This window comes from Micropterus dolomieu, linkage group LG05 (assembly GCF_021292245.1).
Source record: "Micropterus dolomieu isolate WLL.071019.BEF.003 ecotype Adirondacks linkage group LG05, ASM2129224v1, whole genome shotgun sequence".
NCBI lineage: Eukaryota > Metazoa > Chordata > Actinopteri > Centrarchiformes > Centrarchidae > Micropterus > Micropterus dolomieu.
Window position 1 is genome coordinate 28,191,014 of NC_060154.1, and position 9,969 is coordinate 28,200,982.

The window sequence follows — 9,969 nt, forward strand, 5'->3', positions numbered from 1 at the left end:
TTAAGTACTGCAGGGCTGATGAGAGAGTGTAACGTTACTATGTGCCCTCCTCCAACTACCTTGCAAGCACAGGAGGGTGTAAGACCACCCATCAGAAAAAAAAATAGAAAATCTAGAAGATAAAAAACATTTTTGCTGACACAATCATGAATGTACCTTTTTGGTGTAGTATAGTCCGAGAACCACTGTGGGCTCATGTTTTTAAACTTCATGGTTGATAATTATGTGACATCTCAAGCTAACCGCAGCTAACATTATTAAACATATTAGGCTACACACCTCACACCCATACCTGAAACAACACCTGTCTATCTGCTGTTCACTGGCTAATGCTGCTGAACCACTTTCTGAGGTTTACTCCTCGAGAAAAACGTTGTTATTTCTATTGTCCACGTAATGTCTGTTGATGCCTAATCTACCTTGACATAAAGTATGAATAATGAGCCGACTCCAGGAGTTTGTCTTCTTTGTATCTTTTACTGATTCAACATGGTTAACAACAACACAGGCCTCGCAGTTCCCTACTTCATCATGACGTGCCCTCTAACTCTTAAAGTGACAGAACATTCTAGTGCACTTCTATTCATTACATCTCCCCCTCAAATATAATATCCCAATAGCAGCCATGAACTGTGGCTGTAGCCAGCTTTAACTTTAGTGTTCAGTAACTCCCATAACTCTTAGCTCTGTAGCATATTCCAGCTTTTACAAAACAGAATGAATGTTTCCTTCTATTACTGGCTCTCAATTCAGATAAAACAAGATACTTTTAAACCTAAGCCTGATGGGTATATGACATCTGTTTTAACTGCGCTTAAGTCAAACATGTTACGACTTAACTGAATACACTTCAGGCTATTGAAAACAATGCACTTGTCCCACCACCCCCAACAGCACAGAGAATGCCTCACAGTCCATAGTTCGTCTGTCTACAAGTCCATCTACAAGTTACTCACTCTACCAGAGTGAGTAACTTTAAACCCCTGTGTAAGAGTCTCTGGCGTGTCGGCAACCGGTGTGCCTGTACCCCTGATCACCCCATCGTCCGTACACTCAGCTGGAGGTACCTGTTCAGAACATTTACCGATGGATGTGACCTCGTCAGGTGTGGCCAGCAGGTGACGCCTGTTCCTTCTGTAACACTCACCTTGTGGTGTCTCCACTATGTAAAATCTGGGAGTGGAGCTCGAGCTGTGAACAACAGCTGGTGTAGTCCATTGTTTGTGTCCACTCAGCTTCGTGAGCACTGTGTCCCCTGGGCTCAGCGGTGGTAGACTCCTCACTCCATTTTGGCGGTTGTAGAAGTATGCCTGCTTCTGCTTGGCTGCAGCGTCAGCCTGCCGGTATACGTCCATGTCAGGCCAGCTGGGTTTCAAATTGTCATGCAGCGTGGTCAAGGTAGTCCTAAGTCTCCTGCCCATCAACAGCTCAGCTGGACTGGAGCCTGTAGAAGAGAAGGGTGTGGCTCTGTATGTCATGAGGGCAAGGAGGGGGTCTTCCTGTCGAAGAATTCCTTTGGCGATCTGGACAGCCCTCTCTGCATGCCCGTTGCTCTGAGGATAATGTGGGCTTGACGTAACGTGGAGAAAGTCAAATTCCCTACTAAACTTCCTCATCTCTGCTCACTTCTGGGATGCCATAACGTGCAAAAGTAGCTTTCAGCCTATCAACTACCTGACTGCTAGTGGTTGTTGGAAGATGTAGAATCGTGAGTAGTAGTCAGACACTACCAGATAATTTTGACACTACCAGATAATTTTGCTTTTTAAACTCACAAAGGTCTATTGCAACTTTCTGCCATGGTCTTGACGGGAGCTCACTTGATATCAATGGCTCTTTCCTCTGCGTGTTTCTCTTTTCTATGCAGTATGCACAGTGCTGCACTTTGACAGTGATATCACGTGACAATTTGGGCCACCAAACAGCTTGATTAGCTCTTTCTCTGCACTTGACTAGACCCTGGTGCCCGTCATGGATTCTCTCTAAAATCGTCTCTCTCATATCTGTGGGAATGACTATGCGGTTCCCTCTGACTACTAAGCCGTCTAGTTCGGATAGCTCTCCTCTCACCTGGTAGAAGTCTCTGATTGGCTCAGGTACTTTACCTGTGTACTCAGGCTAATGAAGCTCAAAACTGTCTGAAGCTGTGGATCATCAGCTGTGCTTTGTTTTATTTCTTCCATCTTCTGGGGAGTGGCTGGCACCTGACATATGACGGCGTCAACATGTGCTGCCACGTCTTCTTGAGTAGCCACATCTCCACAGTACTGCTCTGGGCCCCTGGATCGAGCATCAGCCACTGCCAGCGTTTTGCCTGGTGCATATTCTGCTATGGCATTGAAACGCATGAGTCTCATCAATAACCTCTGGCACCTGATGGGAACATTGTCCAAGTCCCTACTGTTCATGAGGGGCACTAGCGGTTTATGATCAGTGATTAGTCTGAAGTTGTCGAGTCCGAACAGATATTTATCGAATCTTTCACATGCCCATACACTGGCTAGACACTCTTTTTCTATTTGTGCGTACCTGATCTCTGCATCACTCAGACGTCTGCACGCATAGGCCACAGGTTTCCACTGGTCTCCATGCTGCTGAAGTAGGACGCCCCCCAGCCCGTAGCTGCTGGCGTCTGCAGACACTACAGTAGGCTTGTTAGCGTCGTAGAAGGTTAGAACCGGGGCGGTGTCAAGTAGGGTTTTGAGCTTTTGGAAAGCTGTGTGCTGTGCAGGCCCCCACAACCACTCTACTTTTCCTCTTAACAGTTCGTAGAGCGGCTGACCCACGGTGGACAGCTCAGGGACATACCTAGCGAGATAATTCACCATTCCGAAGAACCTCCTGAGTTCCACAACGTTGTGCGACTGGGGAAAGTTTTCTATCCCCGTCACTTTTGTCTGGGTCGGGTCTGATGCCTGTCTCATCAATGACATGTCCAAGGAAGCGAACTTGTGTCTGTTTGAATTTACATTTGTGCTTGTTCAACTTAAGACCTGCTGCCTCTATGACCTTCAGTGCCTTTGCCAAGCGCTGGTCATGGATCTCCTCAGTCTCCGTGGATGAGGATGTCATCCATGTAGATCTCAACCCCCTCAAGCCCTGCCAAGGTTTCAGACATCTTCCGTTGGAAAATCTCCAGAGCGCTTGTGATCCCGAATGGGAGACGGCGAAAGACGTATCTCCCAAATGGGGTGATAAAGGTTGTAAGTCTTTTGCTGTCCTTGTGCAGAGGAATCTGATAGAAGCCACTGGCTGCGTCTAATGAGGTAAAAACCTTCGACCCGGCCAGCCTAGGCATTATTTCCTCGGCAGTGGGCAGGACATACTTTTCACGTTTCACTGCTCGATTCAGCTTCCTGAGGTCAGCGCAGCAACGAACCTCCTTTTTGTTGGGTTTGAGTACTGGCACCATAGCAGCGCACCATTCTGTTGGCTGCGTTACCTTTTCTATGATGCCTTCACTTACCATGCGCTGCAGTTCTTTCTTTACCAGAGGAACGAGTGGCAGGGGTATCCGTCTGGCTGTATGCACTGCGTATGGCTGGGCGTCATCCTGTAGTATTATTCTCACTGGCTCGGTTTTCAGTAACCCACTTGATCCGAAAACTCCACTGATCTCGTGCACCCTCTTCACTAGACCCATGTCTACAGCCTCAGGGCGGCTCAGCAGGCAGTTGCCTCTCCCCCTAATCACATACACAGGGAAGGAATACTGTTTCTCTTTATATTTGGTGGTGGCTTGGAACAGCCCCATGCAGCGGAGGTCCCCCCCCTTGGCTTATGAAGTGGGTGTCGGGCGGTGTCAGTCTTATTTTAGGTTTCATCTTTTTGAATGTCCCTAGATCAATAACTGTGGCATCGGCATCCGTGTCTATTTTGAAGGTGATCGGGTTGTTACATATTTCTAGGTTTACAGTCCAGTCATCCCGACTATTAGTCTCTTTGCTAATTAATCCCAGGAAATATGGGTGCTTCTCTTTTTCTGTAACCTCCTTCAAAGCTTTCGAGCGGCATGCACGCTCCCAATGTCCTTGTTTATTACACTTGTTGCACTTACTTTTCAGTAACGTAATCACTGTGTTTCTCTGATTTTGTGTTTCCCACCAAAGTAAAGTGTATGTGTGGGAAACACTGAATGAACCGTGTTTTTCTTTTTACAAGTCAGCACTGTGTCTCCCTCCATGTTGTCAGAGGTGATGTGAGTAGACGGCTGGGGGGGACAGGGCGGGGCTGCGCGGTGAGGGAGAGAGAGAGAGGAGCAAACGCTGGCAAGACTTTACGGAAACATTAACTCAACATCAAACTATATTGGTATAAACGGTATTATCTAATTTCATAGCTATTTTGAAATTATATCGGTATTTACTTTACACCGATATAGCGCCCAGCCCTATTAGTGTCACATTTAAATAGTTTTACTCAAATTTAATTCTTTTTCAACAGAAATGTTGAATAATGAAAACTGCTTTTTTAATGACAAGTGTTTTTTTGTTCATAAACTTAAAACTGTATATTTTGTTGGGGTATTTTGAAAGAGTAAAAACATTTAATTTAGGCCATTCTGACAGACCCTCAACACCCTCTTGTTGCAGAGTTTTGACTTCTGTCATCAGGGAGGAGGTACACTTCCCTAGGACAGCCAAATCAAACCAATATCTAAGATCATTTGTTCTGTCATCTGTTTAAATGACTGTAGGACTAGTTGCTGTTCCACGTATAATCTAATACAGGACTAATGGACCGTTTGTCTTCTATTTATTTATTTGTTACTGATGTTTGCATACCATTACGGAGCATTTACAAATTGTCCCTCAGGGAAAATAAAGGCTATCAAATCAAATGTTTATATTGTGAGTTATTTATGCTGAGTGGTCAATGGCACAAGTACATTCTTACTAAGTACTGTAAGTCCTCCTGATGAATTGCTTTAAAATTTTGTTGGGTTTTAAAAATGTACAGACATCCTATTAATTGTTCATGTTTTCTGGTTCTTGTTAGAATTAAATGTTCAAATAGTTTCAATTGTTGCTTCATTTCTTTCTAACTATGGTATTTTAACATTGTGCCAACAAACCCTGAACCTTAATCACAAATCACCTAATTTTAGACACTGAAACATTGAAATATACAGTATTTATAGCTGAGAGCGTAATCTTTCATTTGCTGCTGGTTATAACCACCGACCCCGGTCTCCCCTACATACATGTGTGTACTGTATGTGTGAAAATGCTGAATGACAAACACTCTACAAAGTGATGTCAGTGTTCACTGAATCAACCTCTTTATAAAAGTCCTCATGAAGTCAACTTTAGATAGAAGAGCAAATGCATTTAAATTCTACTTTCATCGGCTTGTTTTTATCATGTATTATTTGTGAGTCACACTGCTCGTTCTCCCAATGCCATCAACACTTTGCACAAAGTTAAACAAAAAAAAAAACTGGAGCTGCCTGTCACTGCTGATTCCATTCTGAGACATTTTATCATACAGAGCTGTAATCACACTCATAATGGAGTTCCTGAACTCCATTTACTGCACCAACTTTCTCTGTTCTCTGGTTGCACTATGTTGTCAGACTCTTCTTCATCACAACGCCCTCACTCCCTCTCCTCTCCCTCAGTCTCATCTCAAACCTGAAACACAGGCTGAGAGCGCAATTAATCAGCCAGCCAAGCGAAGGCAGTTGGATCAATTAAGCTGCACACAGAGACGAGAGACGAGACTGGATCCATCCATCCACTCCATCTGAGTCAGAGAGAGAGAGAGAGCCTGAGGAGATGTTAAAAACGGTGCAAACAATGATGGAGCAGGGATTCAGGCCGTATAACAGCTGTGAATTTCTAAAACATTTCACAGTTCTGCAAGGAAAAAAAGACGTTTCCTGTTGAGCTGCTGAGTTAATGAGTTAATCTCATCTCATTTAGTTGTCTGTACCAATATAACAAGTCAAGTCAGTTTTATTTTTACAGCCTATAATCAGAGGTGTCTCTCACAGGGCTTTACAGTCCTTAAATCACAGGACACCCTGTACCCTTAGACTCTCAATTCAGATCAAGGAAAACCCTTTGATGGTGAAAAAATGAAGAAACCTCATAAAGTGCAACAGTTAAGGCATCCTTCTTCCAGGCTGGACAGACCTGTAGCAGGTGATAAGGTGACAGAAGTTGTTATCTTTTGTAAGTCTTTGATTTGAGACAGTAGTCTGTTTGACAAGAGTCAATGTTGGTTTCGTTAGCTACGGTTGTTCACACTGCAGGCCTTAATGTTTAATTCAAATTTTGCTAATTTTTCCCCCCAGATCTGATTTTTTTGTTTGACAGTTCACATTATTGTTTAAATGTGGACAATATCAGACTCCCCAGTGTGAACTGTCCATGGCCTGAAAGTGACCCGCATGCGCAGAAGAATAAAACAACGTCACACACAGAACGCTGTCGTGCAGAAGCAACAAGCCACAGAGGTTAGCTCCAGTTAGCAAGTAGGAGTGGTTACCAAATGGTTTCAGTGACTTGTAAGCATTTGGTAAGGCACAGTCCTGTCAATCAAATGTGTCGTCCTAAAGTGAAGTTACAAACAACACTGTCAGAGTGTCTGTCCTTCCCTCCAGCCACATCCCCACTTCCCAATCACTGCCATTCTCTACCTGTCCACCAGATGCGCTCAGACTTTTCCACCTGTCCCAGTCATTTGACTCTCATTCGCCTGCTCACCTGTTCCAACTTTCCCTCATCAGCCCTTTCAGATCATATACCAGCCCCATTTCCCTTTTTCCTGTACCTGCCTGCCTGACCTTCTGCCTGATTTACAGACTGATGCCTAACACCTGAACTGAATGGTTTCTTCTCACTTTAGCCTAAAGAAAATTAAAAAATGTTCTTCAATTTTTTTTCTTTGTTTGTGTTGGTAGCAGACAGAGAGATACATCATAATGAGATGTCCCATTATAGAGAGTAATGGAGTTGGTTTAACTTCATCCATTATTTTCTTTAACCAGGACATTAAAGGGCCAGACTGGACTGTGATTGGTTAGTGAGCCAACAGTCCTGTTAATCACAGATTGTGAAGTAGTCCAAAACAAACCCTGGTTACACCCAAAAAACTGTCAGCATGTTTGTTCTTAGTCTTTATCTGTGGAGAGAGATTGTGCAAGAGATTGAGAGAGAGTGAGTCCCAGCTGAATGTCTGAGTCATTCTTCAAACTGATCGACCATTGTGTTTGATGGTGTCTTGGCTGCAGAACACCTGAAAGCTGCTTGACTCAAACTACCTGAAAATATTCACTCAATCTGGAGGAATATTAGGGACTTAAAGCAGCAACGGTTGAAGGGTCAGCTACGGCGTTAAAAGAAATGTCTATTTTGCGTAATTAAATAATAATAAAAAAATAATTTTACAGTTAGTAGTTTTATGGATTATATATACAGTATATATATATATATTGTAATTGCCATTCTCTCTCTCTCTCTCTCTCTCTCTCTCTATATATATATATATATATATATATATATATATATATATATTTTAATGTCTTGTCAGTGTGTGCTGGTACAGAGGCTGCAGCACAGTTCAGTGAGTATCAGCCAGCATCTGCCCTTCAAGTTCTGCTAGTTACTGTCGTTGTTGTGCAAGCAAGGTAACCTGGAACACAAGGAATAGGAAACACAAAAACAGACCCGGACTCGGGTCAGATGCAGTACAATGACTTAATGTCAAAATCACGCAGGCAAAGGTCAAATCCAGAAAAAACAGGCAAACTAACCCGACATGGAGCAAGCAAGAATCACAATTGAAAAATACAGGCAAGATCCAAGGAAAACAACAAATGGTCACAAACACTGAGGAAAATGGCAAGGACACACTTTACAAAGGAGAACTGGCAATGAGACAAAGCAGTAGTGAGGGGAGGATAATTAGATGCAGGTGTGGCAGTCAATCTAAACTGGCGGGAAAATACACAAAGGCAGGAAGTACAGTTACACAAGACACATGGGGAAGTACTCTTAACATAAAACAGGTAATAACAAAAGTACAGTCCACAACCATGACATATACATTTAAAGAGGTGATGGGATGGAACTGTGGAGATGGAAAAGGCAATTTCCCTATCACAACCAGATACATTTACATTATTAATGTGATACATTGGACCTGCACTATCCTTCTGTCTAGCAAAGGGAAATTGTCCCAAACAGCTGTAAAAGCTGGCAGTGCTAAAAACAGCTTGAAAGCCATGGATCGAATTACGAGGGGGATTGGTGGTATTGACCCCAATGATTAAGGCGTGAACCCCTCACAAAGAGGCTAAAACAACAGTTCAGGGGAGGGTCTTTGTTACCTCTAATTGTAAATATTATAATATATTTCCCATATTCATGCCTTATATTCAAGAATCTTGAAATACGATTTCAGACACCCCTAAAATGGACCATACCATTTCCTAACCTTGACTTTAGTTGAAGTCTGGTCTGGTCTGCCTGCATCACTGGCAGCTGCTTCTCTTCAGTGCATCACACTAATGGAGACACTGTAGGTTAATGTCAATAGTTAGCTATCTAGCTAATACACTTAACTTTCCTACCTAGAGTTTCTTAATTAACATTTCTTTAACTTAAAATGAGCTATCTGATGTTAGCTAACTGATAACCGTATCATTTCATTACCATTATAACATTATTACATTTTATTTTATCAACTTGTTAGCTAAAAGAGTGCTTATAGGCATGGAATTGAGAACAAGTTATTGTAGAGGTGCATTTTGACTTCAATATAGAGTTTCTTATTTCATGTTAAGTCTTTTGTGATTTTTAAAATAAGTACACCAATTGTGTTCACTCTTGAATTCAGGGGTTTCATAACAAAAGCCATCTCATTGCACTTTTCATATAGAGCAAGTCTAGACTGGACGCTGTTCAATATTATTTATAGAGACCTACCAATTCCCAACAATTGTTCCCCAACAATGTATGACTTATAAGAATTAGGGATGATAATGCAGACTGTATTTTCTGATAGTGTGTTTAATTCTGCATTGTGTGGGTCTGTGTTTGAGTGTAAATAATGGTCTGTTGTTGGTTGCAGGTCTGAGTTACTAGCAGTTGTTATGTGTGGGGCACCCATCAACTGGTGTGATGCATGTGATTTATCATCATCTACAGACTGCAGACATATCATTAAACAAGCAAGGATATAGTAAGCATTGTAAGATTATAGTTCACTGAAACATGCGCCTGTGCTATACTGGGTTTCCTTTATGACCTGGAAAAAAAGCTGACCACCTCTGATTGTCATTGTATATTTTGCACCCTTTTGAAAGCATTCCTGCAGAGGGAAGTGTGAAAGGAGCCAGTGCGTCATTAACTTTATTTAGGGGATGGAATCTTCAGCTACATGTACAGCATCATACGGGGGAAGGTAACAAATGACCTTTTTTTTAAAGTACCATTTTGATTTAGATGCACTTATTGTATTTTACCATTTTCCAAAAGAATTTCAGAAAGAAGTAAGCTACTAGACATTTTACTCTATATGTATTTCACAAATAGTAGCTACAGTTTATAGATGTATTAATATAACAAAAGCTCCTCTTTTCTTTGTAGTTATAATGAGTTGTTTGTTGATTTGTATTAAAATGTACAACCTTTACTTATACAGTATTTACAATCAGCTGATTGCAAATTAATGAAATTGTTTTTTTAGTGAACAAATTTGTACTTTTTAATTAATTTAGTAGTCTTGTCTAAAAGAGTTAATAGTCTGTATAGGCCTCTACTGCAATCTGAATTTAATCATATATGAAAAGCAGTATCAGTGCCCCACTTTAGCTATCAATCTGTGACACTAAACCATAAAAATGCAAATGATGGAATTGGGCTTTTTGCTGGTTTTGAGAGTCTAGAACCTTTAAACAATAATACAGTCACTCCAAAACATTGCATGTGCATGCTAAGAAAAATGCACTATTTCCTAAAA